The 21,648-nt window shown below is 40.2% G+C and overlaps 1 pseudogene across 1 annotated transcript in view; it reads left to right on the forward strand.

The window, feature by feature from the left end:
• The window catches only part of LOC149222424 (putative nucleoside diphosphate kinase 5), a 100,302-nt pseudogene that overhangs the window by 33,305 nt on the left and 45,349 nt on the right, over nucleotides 1–21,648 (forward strand). The window contains exon 5 of the transcript XR_016249429.1: nucleotides 5,327–5,403. The product of XR_016249429.1 is annotated as a putative nucleoside diphosphate kinase 5 (transcript). The remainder of the gene's footprint in view (nucleotides 1–5,326; nucleotides 5,404–21,648) is intronic.

Genomic DNA, 21,648 nt, shown 5'->3' on the forward strand with positions numbered 1-21,648 from the left:
TTATTGCAATGGGGTTTCCATCTGACTCGTAACCCTCCCTCGCCCAGGGGGCATGGGAGAAAAGCCTTATATGAGTTTTAATATGTTATTTGGCCGAGCCGATGCTTACTCGTCACATCATCGGTAAAACTCTGGTGGTCATCTGTGCTGATTGATTACCCGAGTCCGAGCATGGACTCTCTCAAGAAGTACTATTCTTAGGTCATCTTGAATGGTTACTTGTGTACATTAGTGTGCCATTCATTTTTGTGCAGTGTGGTTTGGAGTGTTCGTTTTCAAACATATTTCCTGTTTACTATGCTTTTCCCTGCTTTGCAGATGTCTGTGACTCCTCACATTGGTTTTGCTGATGGTGCTTTCCATAGTACCTGGAATGTATCCTTCGCGGCATGGGCTGTTTATGACTCTCACGGTGAGTTGATCGATCTTCAAGGTATTTGTTTGGGTCGCACAACTAATAACATTGCTGAATACAATGCAATCATCGAACTGTTGTCAGAAGCCATTGCTCTTGACATTTGAGAGTTGGTTGTCAACCTAGATTCATAGCTTGTTTTCCTTCAACTCAACAAACAATATTCCATTAGAAACCCTTAGATATTGAGAATGTATCTCTATATTCGTCTACTGGAAAGGCATTTTGATTACATAACATATCATCATATTCCTAGACGCATGAATACATTGACAGATGCATTAGCTAATTATGTGTTGGATAGACATTTACGAAACATGTGAAAAGATAAAACATATCATTTGTACCATGGTAAGAAAGAAAATACAACATATATATATATATATATATATGGTGATAATTTTTGATACATCAAAACCCCAAAAAATAATGTGTGTTCAAAATAACATCGGTGACTCGCAGGCCTCATATATCTGTGGCACGCAGGCCTAAAAAATGTAAAATGCTGGACCTAGGAACTAATCAATATGGTGATCGTGGTAGCATGACACGACTTGTGCAACACGAGTCAGCAATCGGTGGATCCGATCTGATACTCCCACCGTGTGTCTCTGGTACTGGCGAGGAATGTCTCCCACCCGAGCATACTTTGGAATACCACGAGTCAACCCCTCAAGGTTCCTTGCGATCTCCTCCTCGTTGTCATTCCCCTCCTGATAAGGAGCGACGACATCAAACTGGCGGGTGACGCGCCTGGCTATTGGGGACATCCCAGTGGGACGTTCTGGTCCAACATTTGCATTGACAAAATGAAATGTTATAAACACATATATATAAAAAACAACTAAAAAAATCACAAAATTAAAATTGATTTTTTACCTTTGTCATCAAAATCCTCTCCATTTGACAGCGGCATGTCCGGATATCCACAGAAGTCAGTGCCATTGTATGGCCAGTCCTCCACGATGATCAGCTGTCATCGTAGCCATGAAAAGAAGGCGAGCCTGTAAGACATATGCTGGCCCCCAGTGATCCTAAGCATCAAACGACTCCAACAGGCCATCCGCGGGTCACGTAGCATCGAAGGATCTACCTCAGTCAACTAGTACTGGAACAACGACACCTGTTCTAAGAAAAACGTCACTAGGATCCAAAGCAAAATTTCTTTAGATTCCCTGCCTTAGCTTTTGTCATCTGTCATTTTATGTTGATCTTCATGGCTTTCGTCTAATTGAAGATCGTCGGTGCTATGCAGTCAATGGCATATAGAAATTTCGACTTGTTAGTCTCGTGTACTACTTGGGACCCGCCACTCTGTTGATAGTAAACAATAGCACTAGCATTGTCAGATCTTGCACGGTGGCAATCTCAATCTTGCCGCTCTTAGATTTGAGGGCCTCAGGAGAATGTTTGGCAAGAAACATGGATATGCTTGCCCCAATCAGTCGTGAACCATATAGGTTGATTAGTTCCCCTCTTTGGGGCAGTCCTATGATGAAATATATGTCTGAAGTTTCTAACTCCAGCGCTTGGTCACCAATGATGAATATTTCCTGATTTATGTCCCATAGACTAATCAGGTACCAAAGCAGCTCAGGTTGGGCCCGCATCCCTGGTGTGAGAAAGAACTTGAGGAGCCCATAGTTCCTCAAAGCGTTCAGGAAATTTGGATCATTTAGTGCTTGAGTGTCCACATCTTTGTGCTCACGTTCTTTCCAGTCTACCATTTTCGACAATTCTTTCCTGCAAAAACCATATATTTAAGTCAATAATCATTTTTGGCCAATAAAATTCGGATTCCAATGGTGGTTTTGAAGGGAAATTGATTTTTTTCCCTATTCACGGCGTCGGCACGCCTGTTTTAAAAATAGTTGCACCAATGGCACGATAGGCCATTTTAATCACCCTCGGTCGGCGCGATTCCATGCCCGAAAGTCGTGCCAACCGAGGGCGATTTTTTTTGGACAAAACCTCCCTCAAAAATCCAAAAAATGGATGAAAACAAGAATAAATGGTATGAAAATGGAGCTTAGGGATTTGGCTCTTACCTGCAACTAGCGGCTTGGTGAATGACCTCTCGGATCTCCCGCAATCTGCTCTGGAACAATTAGGGAAAATGTGGGTGAAAAGTCTTTCACAACAAGGTAAAATGGTAAATGGTAAATTTTTTTTACTTTTCCTCCCTTTTATTCAGTTTTTCATGAAATATTAGGTTTTGTAAATGTTTTGACCTATTTTGCCTCAAGAATTGGATAATGCACTTTACCTTTTGCGCAACGACATGTGATGGATGTTCGAGGATGATACCAAGTCACATTTCAGCTCTTTTCTCGACTAGTAAAACTCATATTAAAACATTGTTGAGTATTTTTCCTTTTTGACTCGTAAAAGAGAATAAAATGGGGGGGGGTATGCTTTCAAGCTCTTTTCCGACCCTTTAAAAAGGAAAAGATAGCTGAGCCCTTGTCATTTCAAACTCATTAACGGATGCGAAGTGTCATGCGCCCAACATAAGTTTACCCCTTTTTCGGGCTGGGATGCACTATTTACGAAAAAGGTACTCCTTGGTTGAAATGGTCAAGTGGTTCTCTCAAGTATCGTTTTCTACCTTTTCGGGCTCTAGAGACACAAATGTACGAAAAGGGACCATGTGGAGTTTTCTTTTCCGTGTCTTTTTTAAACTCTCTAAACATGAAAAATATACTGAGTTACACCTTTTTCAGACTTGTTAAAATATTAAACGACATCGGATTCGTCACCATGACGAACGTGAGCTTCTCCTTTCTAGGGCTCGTTAAACTTAGTAGGTCAGATTTGTCCGAAGGATGAACTTATAGTGAGAGCATATGCTATCCCCTTCAAGCTTGCGATTTAAAAAATAATTGGGGTACTTGCCAGAAAGGGTGGGCGAAAATTTGGAAATCTAATCAGTTGTGTCGGCAGCTCGCTCTTGAACATGACACTTTCTGTTTCATGTAGGGTTGGGATATCCTCCTTTGTATCGTTGACCTTCCTGGGTTGGGCCACTCACTTTTTGCCTTCCGTTTGATCTTTCCCACATCATCATGACCGCCAATCTTATGGATCCAAAACCTGTCAAACTTCCAGTCGTGTCGCCGATATGTTCAAGAGTTGTCCTTTTGCAGTTACACTTACCCCTAATTCTCTGTATCATCCAAAATCATTTTGCATCCCTTTGTCTCATGTCGATGATGTGGGATACATTATGGTCCTCCTTCGACACGGTCGCTTCCTGTTGACTTCGACTCATTATCCAGGAAGTTAACCGAGAGACTCCCTTCCAGTACCTTAGAGCTTTCATGCCCTAATGGAAAGTTCTTCACACTCGACGACGAGTTCACATCATTGACTTTCGATCAAGTGATTTCATGGGTGTTCGACTTCGGTTCCTCTATTCACATTCTGTGAATTGTGTTGATAGTACCTTGAGGACCATTTTCATTATTAGTGGTTTCTCTCGCACTTGTTAAGGTTCACATCATTGACTGGTAATCAAGCGACTTTCTAGCATGTTAGATGTCAACACATCTATTCACATGTTAGAATTTGTACTTTGATTGGGTCGTGTTGGAGCACAAGACCCTGGGCTCAGATTACAAAAGTCTAGGTTGCAAGACGATGTGACATGATTATGTTGATATTCATGTCCCTCTTAGATGGATGACTGTGACGATACCATGAATTATCATATGTGATCCTTCTCATTATTCGATGGCTATGACCATACCTTGGTTTCGATATGATCCTCTTTATCGGATGGCTGTGCCCATGATTGCATCCATTTACATGATCATTCTTTGGATGGCTGCGTCCATGTCACGATTCATGTATCATTTGACAGAGTTTTCAGTTATGTATACGTATCTGTACTTGCTTGCAGGTTTTCTGACGACAGACTTTGGTTCCCCACATTGATTCATAAAGCATTTCATCCCTCACTCTAGTTCAACCTTCACACTTTAGGGGGCATCTGTTACACAACATTTTGTCACTGTCCTTGTACTCCCTGTACCTTGATCCTAGAGGACCTCTACTGTGAACCCTACATGCTTCCCCTTCATGAAGAAACTTCCATTATGTCCCTCTTCATGAGTAGACCAATTCCCTTTTGCACCATTTCCCCAAAATCTTCTGATTTTCCCAGTTTACAAGATTGGTGCTAATGACCCTTGTCCTCCTCGCGCCGATATGCAGGGATTAACACTGTCCCTAGCGCTAATCGGAGCGATTGAGCTTTGTTCCAATCGTGTCGATCCTCTTATGGAAAGTTTTTTAAATAGGGAGTCGAAGCTTCCAGCTCTAGAAGCTTCGTAACAGAAGTTTGGTAAATTGTTGAGCTGGATGGAGTCGAGGATGTCAGTTTGGGATCCTTTCCCCTTTAAGGATGGAACTATGTCAAGAGATAAGACCTTCTCCCAAGAGAAGAGGAACCATCTCCCATCAATTCATGCTATATAAATCTCCATTTTTCCGAAACACAAGCTAGGGTTAGTGTTAAAGTGTTAAGGTTGGTGTATGCTAGTGCTAATTAAGTTTGGAGTAAACATTAAGCTATTCATAGTTGTAGCTTTCTAGTTGTGTGAGGGAGAAGTGTGAATTTGGTTTAGTGTGAAACCTAAAGGGAAAAGCTTTGAAGATATCATTGTTGAGGCCATCACGGAATGCGAAAGAAAGTGTGTGAGAACCTAGTTTTGTCGGAGGAGAACAACAACGTCAAGACAATGGTTGTAATCTCTTCTTGATTTAATATATATGCAACTATTGATTGATTTCCTACATAATGTGTCATCTTACATGTTTATGGCTTAATGTTTCTTGACTTGTTAAGTAGGTTGAATTAAAATTTGTCTATTATCACGGTTGTTGTTTACTGTTGTTTACTTGTTTCAGGTGTTTGAAAAAGGAAACAACGGATAGCTGGAGCGAGTGAGAAAGGTCATCACCAAACGAGATAAGCATACTAAGAGGTAAGCCCTCTTAATTGGTTATAACCCAAGGAAATCTTCCATAGAATGTATCGGTTGTGGCTAGACCCATTCTCTGGCTAAAGGAATTGTTTGTGTTCGCACTCATAATTTTACGTCACCACAATGAGCTTTCATTTATAGAATTCATGTGGGGTCGAATAGGGTCCTTAGATCGACTTGATTTTCTTCTAGGCTAACATGGTACGGAGGTTACATAATTCATATTTGACTCAATACTTAACCTCATGATTCAAAAACCCAAGAAGGGTCTCTTTAAATGTACAATAACTCCATAGACTTGGAATAAATACTAAAAGTCCTCAATGGGGACTTTGACCTAAAATATGGTGACCCAAGCATGAAACCCATGCTTTAATAAGTCACAATAATAATAATAAAAATTATTTTCTTTATTCTTTTGACAAGTACATTGCATGATGAATCAAGTACATTAATGAAGATCAAACATAATTACATTTTCCAATAGATTTTACGATAACTCAAAAATGGATTCAAATGTATTCCCTACCTAAGGAATTTTGGGATGAAGAAATATTGGCTAGCATTGGAAATGTGCTGAGACCTTTTGTCAAAGTTTCAGAGGCCACAAAGCAAGCTAGATGTATACCCTATGCCTATATTTGTGTTTATATGAACATGTGAGAGCCCCTACTAGAATCCATTGACATCTACTACAAAGATGATCTCTGGAAGCAAACCATGGATTATGAGCATATTCATTTTAGATGTCGGCGTTTCCATGAATACAAGCATATATATATGAATTTCCCTTTTCTTGCCTTGGCAGTCACAATAGATCATCCTCAACCCTCAGGTCAGGCCTCTTGACTTCACCGAGGTGGTCGACCATTGTTGAGGCTTGAGGCCCCTACTGCTGCAACCACACTTTAAAAACCTAAACTACAAGTAACAATTTTGTCCCTTTAGCTAATTTTAACTCCTTGACCCTCCCCTTTTACTCCTCCCCTCCTGAAATTGAGATTCCACGTTATTGCATTCTAAATTTTCCAGTGAAACTCCCCCAATTACCTCCACAAATATTCCAGAATCGATAATTCAAGAATTACTATCGACAATGTTAGAAATTAATTAACGGAGAAATGAAACACATACAATATTGCAGAAGCACAAACATAGAAAACACATAAAACAAGAGAGACACATATATACGTGGTTCACCTAATTTGGGCTATGTCCACGGAGAAACAACCAGTCCTTCCTTTTATATTATCCTGCAAAATGAAGAGATACAACCTACAACATATCTGCTGTAATTTCCTCTTCGCTCTCATACAATCCTCTCTTCTTTTTTTGCTCAGAATAATAATACACAACCACAATACAATTCCATCATATAAATTGAGGGTTGCTTTCTAGGGAAAAAAACCCTAAATTAACATAAATTCTACCATCAGATCATCTACCTAATGAATGACTTAAATTGACTACGAAATTACAATATTTTACAAGGTAATTTTTCATCTATTTTTAGCTTTGGGGGTGTTGCCCTTGAATCCTCGCCAGGGGCCCACTAGCCCCTAGATCCCTAAACAGGGGGGTGGATGGTCCCCCCACACCCTTGTGGGGGGGACAACTACCCCCCACACCCCCCTTCGTCGAGGGGTGTATAATCTTCCTGGGGTATACATCGGAATGAAACAAAGACCTCTGAATCAAGAAGATAATCAGGCTCCACACCCAAAAGACAAATTCAAATATTGTTTAGCATAGTGAAGAATCGAGAGACAAAGACCTGGATTCCCTTGACATCCCAAGCCTCACAAAATCATGGAAAGGAAAAGAGCCCAGTTCCATCCTTGAGCATCAGGTTAAAATCCTAAGCAAATGTTTTCCTCAAATCTCAACAATAAGAAAAAAAATCCTCAATAGGACAAAATAGTGCCAATCCCTTTGGGGTTCATGTCCAAACCTTAAAGGAGTTAGAAAATCCCCACAAATATGAGACGAAAAAGGGAAGGAAGAGTAACCAACAAATACTGGAGTAATTGTGGGAAATACTGGTTAACTTGGGTAGAATGAAGTTGATCTCGAAGGTTTTCCCTTCTAATACCACTTCTCCATGAAAATTTTATATTGGAACATCAGAGGCCTTAATTATAAAGGTAAGTAGTGGATTTTGAAAGAAAATTAGAAGTTAGAATATCCAACATTTCTGATGATACAAGAAATAAAAACTTGAGGTGACGCTATCAGTCAACTAAGAAACAAATGGGGAAAAGGATGCTAATCGATAGTGATTGAACTCCAAGGACAATCAGTTGGGTTAGCCATTATCTGGAACTCTTAGGAGGTTTCAATCCTTAACAAGTTTGCCTCTTACACATTTTTATCTATCCAATTTCAGCTCATTGGGTCCATAGAAGTTTGCTTCCTTTCAAGCATCTATGAACCGACACTGTTCTGAAACAAAATACAATTTCTCAACTTCGTTGAGAAAATCAATCTTATAACCTCCCATTGAGGGCCTTGGATTCTTGGAGGCGAATTCAACTTGATCAAATCCCTTGAGGAAAATAATGGGGTTATCAAGAAATTAGAGGTGTAATCTACTCTATTTCAAGAACTAATGGCTTCTTCCCATTTGTTGGATCTTGACACCATCAACGAAATTCACACCTAGAAGAAGTGTAGAGGAGGCTTGCAAAAAATGTCCTCCAAACTTGATATATACTTCATCAAAGAGAACATAATGGCTAGGGATATTTTTATGGAAGCTTCTAATTTCCCAAGTCATGAATCAGATCACTCGTTGATCAAGTTAGATATTGACATCAAAGCTCGTCCAAAAAAAGTTGACCCTTATTGAATATTTGTAGCTATGGTTGGTATTCATAATTATTATTTTTGGTCATTAATGTATTAATGTAAAGCATGTTCTTCATGCTAGTGTAAAAAAGAAAACATTAAGACATGTTCTTCATGTCCTTTTTAAAAGAGAAAATTTGAATTTTTGAAATTAATTTTTTGGCTCCAAAAGTACTCAAGTCGGCTCATCTCTAGTCACGTCAGCCCTAGTGAAGAGGCACCCATTCAGCCAACCAAGAAGACTATAAATAAGCAATTTGAACTCGTCACTAAGAATAATTTAGATTACACTTAAGAAGATTTCTCTTTTCATTCCAGGGAAAGGAGGAGGCTAGAAGGACGAATAACTTGATGATCTCTCTCTTATTTTTGTTCCTACACATGGTATCTTGCTCTGTTTCTCCTCACACATGTGAAATAGAAGGGTCGAGTTGTCACATAGTCACAAGACCAAACTGCTAAGGCAAGAAGTTGTAGGACCAAATTCTTGAAATGGTATAGGACCAAATATCTAAGGAAAGGTAACATATCAAATCAAGATTGTTGCGTATATTGTTGACTTGATTAGAGATAATCTTGACCAAGTTTGAACTAGCTATATGGTTGGTCTATTTGAGTTTGTATTTGACTGATGTATTTATGTTGAACTTGATGATTTCTCTGAGGAAAAGGTTGTTTGGTTTTTCCCCCATGTGGGTTTTTCTAGGATAAATATTTGTGTTCTCTATTTGGCTATGTCTTTATGATCCTAATGTTTATGGTTGAATATCTTATGTGTAATTTCTTTATGATTAAATTTAATGAATGAAAGATTAAATTAAGAAATCATACGAATTAATTATCAGATAAGAAGATCCCTGAGAATTTAACAACCCTTTCGCCTGTAAAGTTTCTAGATCCATCACCTGACATTTTAGGAAAATATCAAGGAATGATTGGATGAAATGAAAGATATAGAAGGCACAACTATTTATTGTCTGCATCAATATCTTAAACACCTAAAAAATCAGCTCAAATATTGGAACAAAGAGAAATTTGGGAATATCCTTCAATCCAAATAAGATCTAGAATCCCAAATGGAAAGCATTAAGCAAGAACCCATCCACAAGGGTAGTTTTGATGAAATAATTAAGGAGGAACATTGATTCCTCATAAAAATTGAGGAATGACACAAGTAGGAGGAGATCTTATGAAAACAAAAATCATGAATTCATTGGTTAAAGGAAGGGGAGAGAAATATAGCTTTCCTTCACAATTCGATGCCTCAACACTGCTTCCACAACTGAATCTCCTAAAAAATTCCGAAAGGCACGAAGATCAAGAAAGATGAGGGTGGTGCGTGCACTAGTTTGGTTTTACAATGATCCCTTGTTTGATCCCAAGCCTTAATGGGATGAGGCCATTCAAAGAAGTTTGTAACCCATACCATCTTTAGTCATCAATGAATATAACAAATCCCTTCTACAAGATATCACTATGGAAGAAGTCGAATCAATGGTCATATCTATGCCCAAAAGTAAGACCCGAGGCCCATATGGCTTCAATTTGTATTTTTTCTAGGCTTGTTAGTTAATAATAAACCATGATTTTTAGGAGGCGGTGGATGAATCACAAAGGTCTTAGTCCATTCTAAGTGTCTTTAATGCCACCTTCTTCACCCTTGTCCCTAAGAAAGAAAATTTGGAGGACCCCAATGTCTTCCATCTTATATCCCTTTGCAATGTTGTATATAAAGTAATCACCATGATTATAACCAATCATCTTAAACTCCTCCTCCCTCATCTTATCTCACTTAAGAAAACAATCTATGTGGAAGAGAGACAAATCTTGATTTCTCATGAAACCATTCATTTCCTAAATATCTCTAAAAAGTAAGGCATGTTTCTTATACTGGACCTCTCCAAAGCATTTGAAAAACTCGGTCAGACCTATCTTCTTTAGATCCTTCAAGACTTTGGATTTGACACTGAATGGATTTGCTAGATCAAATCTCTCATTTCCTCAACCTTCTTTTCTATATTCTTGAATGGATCTCCCACCGAACCCTTCCCTACATCTTGAGGCATTGTCCAAGGAGATCGTCTCTCCCCTTTCCTCTTCATATTGGCTACATAATGAATAGGCAGAGCTCTCAAAACAATGATCTCAAACAAAAGATAAATTTCCTACATCTATTTAGATAGGATCTCCCTCTATCACACTAACAATTTGTGGACGATACCATGTGCATGGGAGTCCCAACAATACAAAAATCCAACAGTTGATCTCAAGTATTGGAGGATTTCTCCCTAGCATCATGTATGGAAATCAATAAATCTAAATCTTATTTGTTTTTTCTTTAATACTCTAATCGTTGTGTAGAACCACATTACAAGAACTCTAAGCTTCCATATTAGCAAACTTCCCTCAAAATATCTAGGAGCTCCGTTGGTGGACAACTCCCTCAAGCACAACTTATGGGTGGATATCATTTGTAAATTCAACAATAAGATGGCTAGCTGGAAGTTCAGATCCTTAACATTTTAGGAAGATTGGTCCTTCTTAAATCAATCCTCCAAGTTCTTTTGATCTACCTTTTTTTTTCTCTCATGGGACCCTCCATTCTCAGGTCAATATGGAGTTTGCAAAGTTTCTTTTTGTGGGATGGGGCCAAAATGGAGAAAAAATGGTCCTTAGTGGCATGGAAAAAATTATGTAGACTGAAGCTCATAAGAGGGCTTGGTTTAAGGGATCCATCAACCCTGACCACAATTTTAGGAGCTAAAATTTCGTGGTGATGGAAGTAAGGGGGAAAGATTTATGGAAGCACATTTGGCTATGGGCATATGCGAAATAGGTCCTAATCTAGCAACTCATCAAAGCTCCCTTTAGATAGGTGAGATTATCCATATGGAACTTAAAAAAAAAGGGGCATGCACATCATCCAACAACACTGCTTCTAGCATATCAGAGACAATAAATTAACATATTTTGGGATGACTCATGGAAATAATTACCCAAGTTCCAAAATTAGAATGACCTAAACATTCTTCGACTTAATATACAAACATAGGGTTGGAACAAAGTTAGAGATAATTAGGCTAACCACAACTTGTCCTCTTCTTAGAGACAATGGATAGAACCATAAGGTTGTCATCCCAAAACCAATGAGGAAATATGGAATCAATTCTGGAAAAAACTCCAAGAAATACATATTCTGATTTCTACTATGGAAAATAAGCTTGGATGGGGATATGGAGCAAGTAGAGCATTCTACACCAAAGAAGCCTACAACTTTGAGGCAAGGTACAATGAGATCCCTAAAGCTTCCATCTAGAGAAATACTTGGAAGCAGTAATTATGGCCAAAATTATCAATATTTATATGGCTCCTAGTACAAGGGAAACCATTAACATGGGATAATATACATAAGTGCAATTATTTTAGAGCCTCCAGGTGTTATCTTTGCTTCCTTGAATATGAAAATTTGGAGCACTCATTCAATAATTAATCTTTTACCAATAATCTATAGAAAATATAGAGATTAGTATGAAACACTCCAATTGTGATCCTATTAGGAAAAATATTGAAAGGGGGGGGGGTGTGGTGAATCAATATTTTTAACTTTTCATTTATTATTCAGAATTCTGTACACTACTGTTATTCATGCAACTAGAGTATGCATGCGACTCTTGTGAATGAAAACAACGTATATCTAGTTAACTTAATTTGACATATCTTTCACCTGTGAATTAACTTAACCAATGCATTATTAGTCCATTCAAAATTCAGAATGCAGTAAAGAACATATAAATTACAACACATAAGAAACACACACAAAACACCAGGATTTTAGGTTGAAACCTAATGTGGGAGAAAACCATCACTGCCGATGTCTCTGTCTTATTTCTTAGTATATACAGAAAATCTTCATTACATTCTATATTGGTGTAGACTTTACCAGTACGTAGACACCCACGTGCACAAGGCTACAACTTCCACTCATTCTCCAGCACCCACTGGAAGGGGGCTACAGACCCATGATCTCGTTTATTGGTTACTATTGGAAGGGAGATCCTACCCCCAATCCGAAGGCTACAACCCTCAACACCTTGTGGACCACTTTTCATAATGTTTCAGATTAGATCCACCTATCAAACAATCATCAAACAACCCGTAGGCCACTTTTCATCAAATTTTCATACGGGACCCACATAAACAATAAACCCAAACCAATATCCCAACTGAAATATTGAAACACAAATCTGAACCAGTGAATCTCTACAAATCAAATGAATCTCTGAAGATTCAAGTCACTGAATCCAGAACCCAACCAAAACAAATGAACTTTAGAGTATATACCTGAATGTATATGCACTTCCTCTGTATAAAACATGCATACAAATCTCAGATTACTGAACACTGAATCATTTATCTCACTGTAACACTGAACCTTTTTTTCCACAGAAAAAATTCCAACCTTTTATTAATAAAAAGGGTTACATAATGAGGTATGTAAGGAAGACACCGAGCCATAACCGCCATCATAGGCACGACTCAGCAAAACAAAGCGATCTCTGACAGAGACCCATTACAGGAGTGGAAAACCTCCCAAGTCACTCAAAACAGTTGAGTAACGTCCTATCGCCCACGCAACTGAAACGAGAGCCACCGCGAGGGTATGGCACCGAAATGACAGCAGCAAAGAGGCATAGGACTGCGTGGATCCAATACAAAAATCCACAAAGGAAGCCGCTAAGAAAAATCTAAAAACTCTGCCCGGGCATCCACATATTGGGAAAACAGCCCAAGAAAGACAGCAGAGGAAAATTAGGAGAGAGTGGAGACATGGAAAAAAGGAAAACGACAACATACACATATATATACAGGAACAGAGGAAGCATGAAGGAGGATTAAGCAAAAATGGGTTGATCAACAGGCCGAACAGACCCGTTATCAACCTCCAAAACAGTCCACAACCCCATCTCACGAGCTACTCCTTCTTTAGAAAGACGATCCGCTTCAGAATTCCTTTCCCTGTAAATATGTCTTAGAGAAATCTCCATAAAACGGTTCCTGAGCCGAGAGACTTCTTTAAACAGAGGAAGCAGAGAAAGATTATGACAGCGATGAGTCCCATTGAACCATTGAACCACATTCATGGAATCCCCAAAAATCTGAACTTCTCGCACATCTCGGAGGATAAGCCAGCTGAGGAGGAGATGAAGGGCTTTTAATTCGGCAAAATTATTTGAACCCTGACCCAGACCTACTGAGGCTTTGAGAATCTTTACTTCTGAAAAATGTATGACCAAGCCAGCCCCACATCGACCATTGTTATCCGACGCCCCATCAAAATAAGCCCACGGCATAGATTGTCTTATGACTTCTTGACAAACAGCTCTGGAGGAATTAGGAGCTTGAGGAATAGGGATGCTTTCATAGATGGCCGCTCCCTCAGCTGCAAGCCTTCCTATAGGGAAAGCAGAGTCCTTGAAGATGGCTTGATTCCTGGCCAGCCATGTCCCCCAAGTAATGATTAAAGGGATGGATCGTTCCCTTTCGTTTAATGAAGAAAACCACCAGCTCTGCCAGGCCTCTAAGAGTCCCTGCCCTTCCCATCTATGAGGCACGTTTATTAAGCCAAGCGTTGCTGCCCAAAGACTAGAGTTGAAGGGGCAAAAGAGAAATAGATGCTGGACAGTTTCGGCACTGTCTTTACACAGAGGACATCTACCAGGACCAATTCTGCCTCTTCTTTGAAGGAAATCCCACGAAGGAACTTTCTGGAAAAGGACACACCAGAAGAAGAGTTTTGTTTTAGCAGGTCCTTTTAACTTCCATAAGGGTTTAGCCCACCAGCCCGGAATTTCCCACCCCTTTTGAGACATCATCCATTTGTAACCTTCCTTTGGGGAATAAAGGCCATTCTGAGCAAAAACCCATTTTAACTCATCCGGAGAGTCTGAAAGCCGCACCGAAGAGTTGACGAGATTCCTTATGTACCTGTCCCATTCCTCCAACCTGTCTTCAATCAAATCTAAGTCTCGTCCTTTAAGCCACCCTTGATTCCAAATAGAAGAGGCCCTGGGATCAGCAATCTGGTTTAAAGTGAATAATCCTCTGTCTCTTAAGAAAGCCACCAAATCTTGTGATAGATGAAAATCCTCAGAACAACCAATCCAAGGATCGCGCCCCAAGCGGATCTGAGTTCCATCTCCTACATACCAAGCCAACCCCTTCTCAATGATGTTAACCGAAGCAATCACTGCTTTCCAGACCACCGAGGAATTTTTGGACGATTTTTGCGGCAGTCGGATCCAATCGAGTGTTGATAATGGATCTATATATTTCTTTTTAGTCACTGTAGTCCATAAATTCTCCGCTGAAATGATCCTCCAAGCCAACTTTGCTGCAAGGGATTGGGAGAAGCTAGCAAGGTTTTTTATCCCCCAGCCCCCCCACTCTTTAGGACGGGTAATTTTGTCCCATGCGATCCACGGGGTAACTCTCTCAGACTTAGACCCTGCCCACAGAAAGTTGCTGCAAAGTTTCTCAATTGAGTTTATAATACCTTTGGGCACCCAAGTCAAGCTCGCCCAATAAACTGGGATAGCCATTAAAACAGATTTTATTAAAACAAGTCTACCTGCCCGGGAGAGCCACTTGTGGCTCCAATGCTTCAGATTTGATTCCAATTTTACAAGGATCCACTGCCAGTCTTTTATCCTGTAATTATCTGGCTTCAGATAGAACCCCAGATATTTGAAGGAATCCTCAAGCGATTTAACTTCAAAGTTCAGAACCAAAGACACCCGACGCACCTCCTCTCTAGCCAGACCTGCACAGGTAATAGTAGATTTTCTCTCATTGATGCAGAGGCCAGTCGCTTTCAAAAAGAGGTCCAAGATCCTCTTAAGCATCCTGCAATCATCAAGGCTGCCATTGCTGAAGAGTATAATATCGTCCACAAACAGAAGGTGAGTGACCCAGAGATTTGGAGCAACTTCTATTCCTTTCAATAAACCTTGACTTTTTGCTTCATGGATCAAACGACTGATACCGTCTGCTGCCATCAAAAACAAGAGAGGAGATAGTGGGCAGCCTTGGCGTAGGCCACGTTCAGGACGGAAGAAACTGGAGGCTGCTCCATTGATCAGAACAGCTATGGAAGAAGACGAGACACAACTCATAATCCATCTTACAAGTTCAAAACTAAAGCCCAGATGAGTTAGCAAGAGTCTCAGGAACATCCAGCTGATTCGATCATAAGCCTTAGATAAGTCTATTTTTACAACGACTCCTTTTTTCTTTCCAACTTTGAGACTGTGGAGCGTTTCTTGAGCAACTCCCACAGCTTCATGAATTTGCCTGCCATCTAGAAAACCAAACTGCTCCAGGGAAACATTTTTAGAAAGGAAGGGTTTTATCCTGACAACAATGATTTTAGCAATTATTTTATACACACAGGTACACAACGAGATGGGCCTGAAATCGGCAAAAGAGTCTGGGATATCATATTTTGGAATGAGAGTTAGAAATGTAGCATTAAAGGGTTGATAGATAGAACCTGAGAGTCTATATTCTTCCGTCACCTCCACTAACTCATCGCCAATGAATTCAAAAAAATGCAGGAAAAATTCTACAGTCCAGCCATCCGGCCCAGGACTTTTGTCTTTTTGCATCGATTTGAGGACGCTTTCAACTTCCTCTTTTGTAATAGGAGCCATAAGAAGTTCATTATCTTCCTCCTCTATGAACCGAGGAAAAACCTGGGCAACCCTTATAACTTCTGCAATTGTGGCTTCACCTGGGGCTTTAAAGAGGTGTTTGAAATAGTTTACCCCTTCAGTTGCCAAATCTTCAAATGAGAGCGCTATGTCATCGTTTGCTTTCTTCATTTCCCATATAGTGTTTGTATTTTTTCTCCCTTTTGCATAATTCTGAAAAAACTTAGAATTTTCATCCCCTGCCTGTAACCAGACTGCTCTGCTTTTAAGACGCCAGCTTTGCTCCCTCAGCTGCAGAATTCTCCTTCTTTCCATTTCCAACTCATGTATCCTCGAGCACGATGCACCTGTGTCATATCCCTGACTGTCTGGGTCCTCAAGAAGAGCAAGCTCTGCGTTCACTACTTGCATTGTTTCTTCCTCCTTTAGCTTCTTTTGATGTGCCCAACTTTTTGAAGCAGCCTTCATCCTTAATAAATTTTCCATAAACAGTTGATTGCGATTCTCATTTTCACTTACCACAGCTTTCCTCCATGTTTTATGAAAAAGACTTATGTAAGATGCATCCGAAAGCCAAGAGGAGTTAAACTTGAAGGGGATACCTGGCTTAGTTAAATTACCTTTCACCTCTAGAAGAACCGGGAAATGATCAGAGAGGCCACCATCTCCAACCCAATGCCTGAACGCCTGAAGTTTCTCCGACAGCAAATCGCTTATTAAAAAGCGATCTAATTTCTTCCCAATCCAATCATCGCCAATCCTTCGGTTGCTCCAAGAGGGGCGCATCTTTGATGGGTTAACGTCAATAAGAGGCGATAAGGCCAATTTCTGATGAATGAAAGCAGAGAGGGGGTCCGCTCTAGCATTGACACCCCAGGATTCAGCCAGGCCCAAAGAGAAATTGAAGTCTCCGCCAATAATGAGATTTGGGTGCGCCAAAAAGGACTTCGCGAAGAAAGAGTTCCAGAACTTCTCCCGCTCCAAATTAGGGCCATAGATATTCAGAAAAAGAAAAGGAATACAGAGCTCGTTGGAATAGAGTTCCACCGCCAAAACGTTTTCTGCTCCCCAGGATGAAATTTCACGCGCTGCCTTCATATTAAATCCCAGAGCCGCACCTCCTGAATGTCCAGTAGCATCCACGGCATGAAAACTCCATCCCGGCAAAAGTTTATGCAGACAGCCTATAATGTCTTCTCCTTTCCCAAGCGTTTCCTGAAGGAGGAGGATGTCAGGTTTATTCTCCTTAACCAGATCCTTCAGAGCTAGTTTTTTGGGGGTACTAGCAAGACCCCTGCAATTGAAAGATAAAATAATCATTTAAAACCTTCGGGGGGTGATTGCTTTGCTCTAAGCACCCCTGGCAGGGACAACTGCTTTCCTCCAGCAATATCTATGATAGCCTTCAGCTTAGCTTTTGATAAGTCCGACTTCCTCCCTCTTAACTTCTTTGGACCTATGGACACCTCGTCCGTTGCCAAACCGCCTGCAACTAGCTCTTTTCCTTTTCTGGTAGCTAAAGGCCTTAAATTGTAATGAGGTTCACGTCCTCCTTCTCCGAAATGCAACGGAGCCAGATGAAGGGGAGATGTCACCGTCAATAAAACACTATCAGTTGTGTTTTCTCCCTTCTTCAAGTCTGTTATAACTGATGAGAGTTTACATGAACGATCTAACTCACCACTACACACCACATGCAAGTCACTTGATAAAATAGGTGATGAGAATAAAGGGGGGGGAGGACAGGCCTGATATAGATCTTCCATTGCAGTAGCTGCTTGGACACCAGCTGCAGAGGGCTGATTTGATACAATAGCACTCGTTTCCTCCTCAGACTGAGATATTCCAGTGCCCTCCATATGTTCCAATCCTATCCCCTGGATATCGGCCATAGCTTCAGCCTCCTTGGACTGGACCACTTCCTTCTGAGCAATGTTCTTCATTTGATCCTTTTCCTCTAACTTAGAACCATTTTTCCTCTGCCTTCGACGTCTACAATGACCCTGTGGGCAATCTCGAGCCAGATGTCCATATACTTTGCACCGGTGACACCTGAACGAGAGGTTTTCGTAGTCCAGGGTCTGGATGAACTCTTGGCCTTGATAATTTAGTAGGATATCTCCTGCCAAACCTTCTTTTGGATTTAAAATTACCATAAGGCGGGCTGCACTCCAGTCGTGAGAATGTAGATAGGATTTGTCAGCCTCGAGGAACTTACCCAGAGTATTTCCTATGGAAGAGAAAACCGAATCGGTCCAGAGGTGAATAGGAAGTCCCATTAGTTTGACCCAAACTGGAAACTCCTCTGATTTTTCTTTCTGGGCATCAAAGAGAGGCGTCCATTTCCTGAGTAACACAGGCCTCTTCCCAAGGCTCCAATGCTTTGACAACACCCATTCGGCATGCTCCTTATGCCCAAACCGGAGACAGAACCACCCTCTATCAAGAATCTTGACCTCTTCTGGTTGTCCAGGAGCTTCTTTCCATTCAGCCAGAGCCCATTTCTTAATGAAGGCCACTGTTAACTTCCTTCCTCCAACTCTCCCGACAAGAAGGGTTTCCGATGCTTCCAACGCCATGTCTATGTGGATATCCACTCCAAAGACACAACTGGGCCTTGCCTCTTTTTTCCTGCAAATTTTGGGCTTCTTCCTCTTTCCACCCTGATCCTCCGGCTTATCTCCTCCCTCTACAGCCTCAAAAGACACAGAGCGCTTTTCTGACTGTAGGTAGCTGCCTTCGTTAGTTTCCTCAGCCCACCTGGAGACCCCACCCGCCGATCCTTCCGGGTAACTTAGAATTTGTCTTTCTTTTCCTGCGACTTTAGCATCTGATCCCAGCTTTTCCGGCCGAGCAAAGCTATGAAGTTGCCCTTCCCTCAGTATTTTCCCCCCAGGGCTCCTGGCGATGACATTCGATGCCTTCACTCCCGCATCCGCTAACCTTTCCTTGTTTCCTGACAACACTGCCTGCAACGGGAAGAAGTGTTGCAGGTTCTCCTCTGAATCTTCCAGACCCCAACATGCAAGGAGGTCCTCGGGAGACGGATCGATATCCAGAGATTCCTTTTGTAAGAAAACCATCCGCCTTCCACCTGCATCTGACGCCATCTTTGCCCGGCAGAAAAAACAAAATGCCTAGATGCTATCGACTTCGGACCCACTGCGCCAAACTCCAGAAGCTCAATCATGGCCGCCATGAACAGCCGCGCGGGAAAAAAATTCGAAACCCTGCGTGCTCTCGGCCCATTTTCTCATCACGTGAAGATCACTGTAACACTGAACTACTCACTGCACCAATCACATATCACTGAACCAATCACAGATTACCACACTATGGCATCATTACCAATTAATATTCCAATCCATAATCAATCCAACCAACACTGTTAGACACAGATCATAGAGACATCACTGACAAACAAAAACAAATAGAATAAACATCATCAACAATTACCATCAAGTAACACTGCAAACCCTGACCAAATATGACTTAGAATATATACGCGAAAAATACTAAGCCGAACAACGTATATACATGCTTATACAATGAAATACTCGCGTAGATATCTCAACATACAAAAAAACACTTCAAGGAATTTAGACAAGACTGCCCAAAGACAACTTCAAGTATGTACATGACTATTCAGAAACAAACCTACATATAGATCTGGAAATTTTTATTGCAAACAAAATTCCCATTCTGCAAACCTCACTATCACATATTCAAATTACAACATCATTAATGCCACAGATATACCATTATTAGTATAAGTATAAATAGATCAAGCAAGTGTATTCATTAGTCTCATTTTCAGATCTATCATATCTGAGTCTTCTCCTTTCTCCCTAGTGCACATTTGTTTAAGATCAAATCACATATGGATAACTCATTTAATTGCACACTTAACACCTTGATCTCCATCTCCTTATATAGTTTTTGTCTTAGCCAATACCTTAGGTAAATCCTTTGGTAATGTTGTTAGTATTTGTTGACGGGATCAAATGACATTGCCACTCCAATTACTATGGGCCAATACCATGGTAATGACCCCTAGTATCCATACTTCCATGGTTGAGATTCTATACATGAATTTTACTCACAAGGCCTGAGTATGTACGTGACCCTTCTTTAAAGGAACCACGTATAATTTCTCAAACTTCACTTTGTCATCCATTTGTAACTGAATTTTCATTTCTCTGTCCATATCCACTGTAGCATCTGTATCAATATATATGATAGTTGCATTAGTTCCATGACCATCAAGTACATCTTTATCAAGCAGGTTTCCATCAAGGAAAACACATTAGTAATTATTCCAATGATCTCCCCCTTTGGACTTTATGGCAACCACTTCGGTGTTTGGACACCACCTGCAAACATTTGAAAACACACCTACAAACACCAACTCTTCTCTCCAAACACCAAGTCTTCTCTCCCCTTTCGACATCAAGGGAAAATGGTTTAACCTTGCTTAATGAAGTACTTCCCTTGTAGTGTTGATCGCTAAAGGTCTGATCTGTTGAATATGAATCATGAAATTCTCATACTAACCATGCTCCCCCTGAGAATATGCTGAACCTGCTGAAGATATTTCAAAAGAGTACAAGACTTTATGACTCAACAAAATATGACTTTTCGTATCACCAATGGTTCATGATTACATTAGACACCCAACATATTAGGTTTACATATTGGACCCAAAATTTACATAAATGTCCCAACATAATGGGATTACATACATGACATGACTTGATCCCAATATCCCATTCATGACTAAATTTTACAATGATTTACAACATGGGTCTTTTCATGACCTTTACATCAAGAGACATATATGACACTTAGAACCAAAAGAAGGGACCTCAACAATGAGGTAGCAAGACCTCAGTAGTCATTAGTAACTACCATACACCATATAGGATTCTGCAACATAGACATCTGATAGCAACAACATAGATAACATCATGATCATCCTCAATGTAAGAAAATACAATGAATCATTATTTCCTCATCAAGTGTATAAAGAAGAATCAACAATCAGTAATGTAACTACATCATAAGAAACCTAAGAAAAATGACAACAACATAAGTATCTTCAGTAGTAACAATAGAAACAACCATAGAGCAACAATGATATGTGTTGAAGAAAGTATAACTGGGTTCGGTATTTACAAATGTAATTTTGATCTTTGTACTTGTCAAGAAAAATAAATATTATTTTTGTAAATTATAAGAATGAGTTTCTTTCTCATTCCATAGGTCTAAGAAAGTCAAAGAGTCAAAGACATGTGTAAAGATCTCTTCTTGAGCATATATGTAATGTATATGAGTCAACCTAGTGTTTAGATCAATTCTCCAAGACAAGCAAAATCCTCTTGATGGAGGCAGTAAGCAAAATTATGAAGAAAGCAATTATCGAATTAAAGGATGTCATGTCAGCTTTCATGGAAGACACGACTCTTCATTGGCTCAGGTCGACTAAATATGAAGGGAAAACAACTATATATACCCAACTGGGGTTTTTGCAAAAGACAAGGAAGAAACTCAGACTTGTTTGAGATTTTCAAGACTCTATCACAGGGTAATACACATGAATACAGGGGTTTGAAATACGAATGATAGGAAGATGCAAGCTTGGGTATCTCTAAAGTAATTATAGTCTTGGTGTAATAATGATTTCAGTGCA

This window comes from Pinus tabuliformis, chromosome Q, assembly GCF_031772625.1.
Source record: "Pinus tabuliformis cultivar Carrire ecotype Pingquan chromosome Q, CPIR1, whole genome shotgun sequence".
NCBI lineage: Eukaryota > Viridiplantae > Streptophyta > Pinopsida > Pinales > Pinaceae > Pinus > Pinus tabuliformis.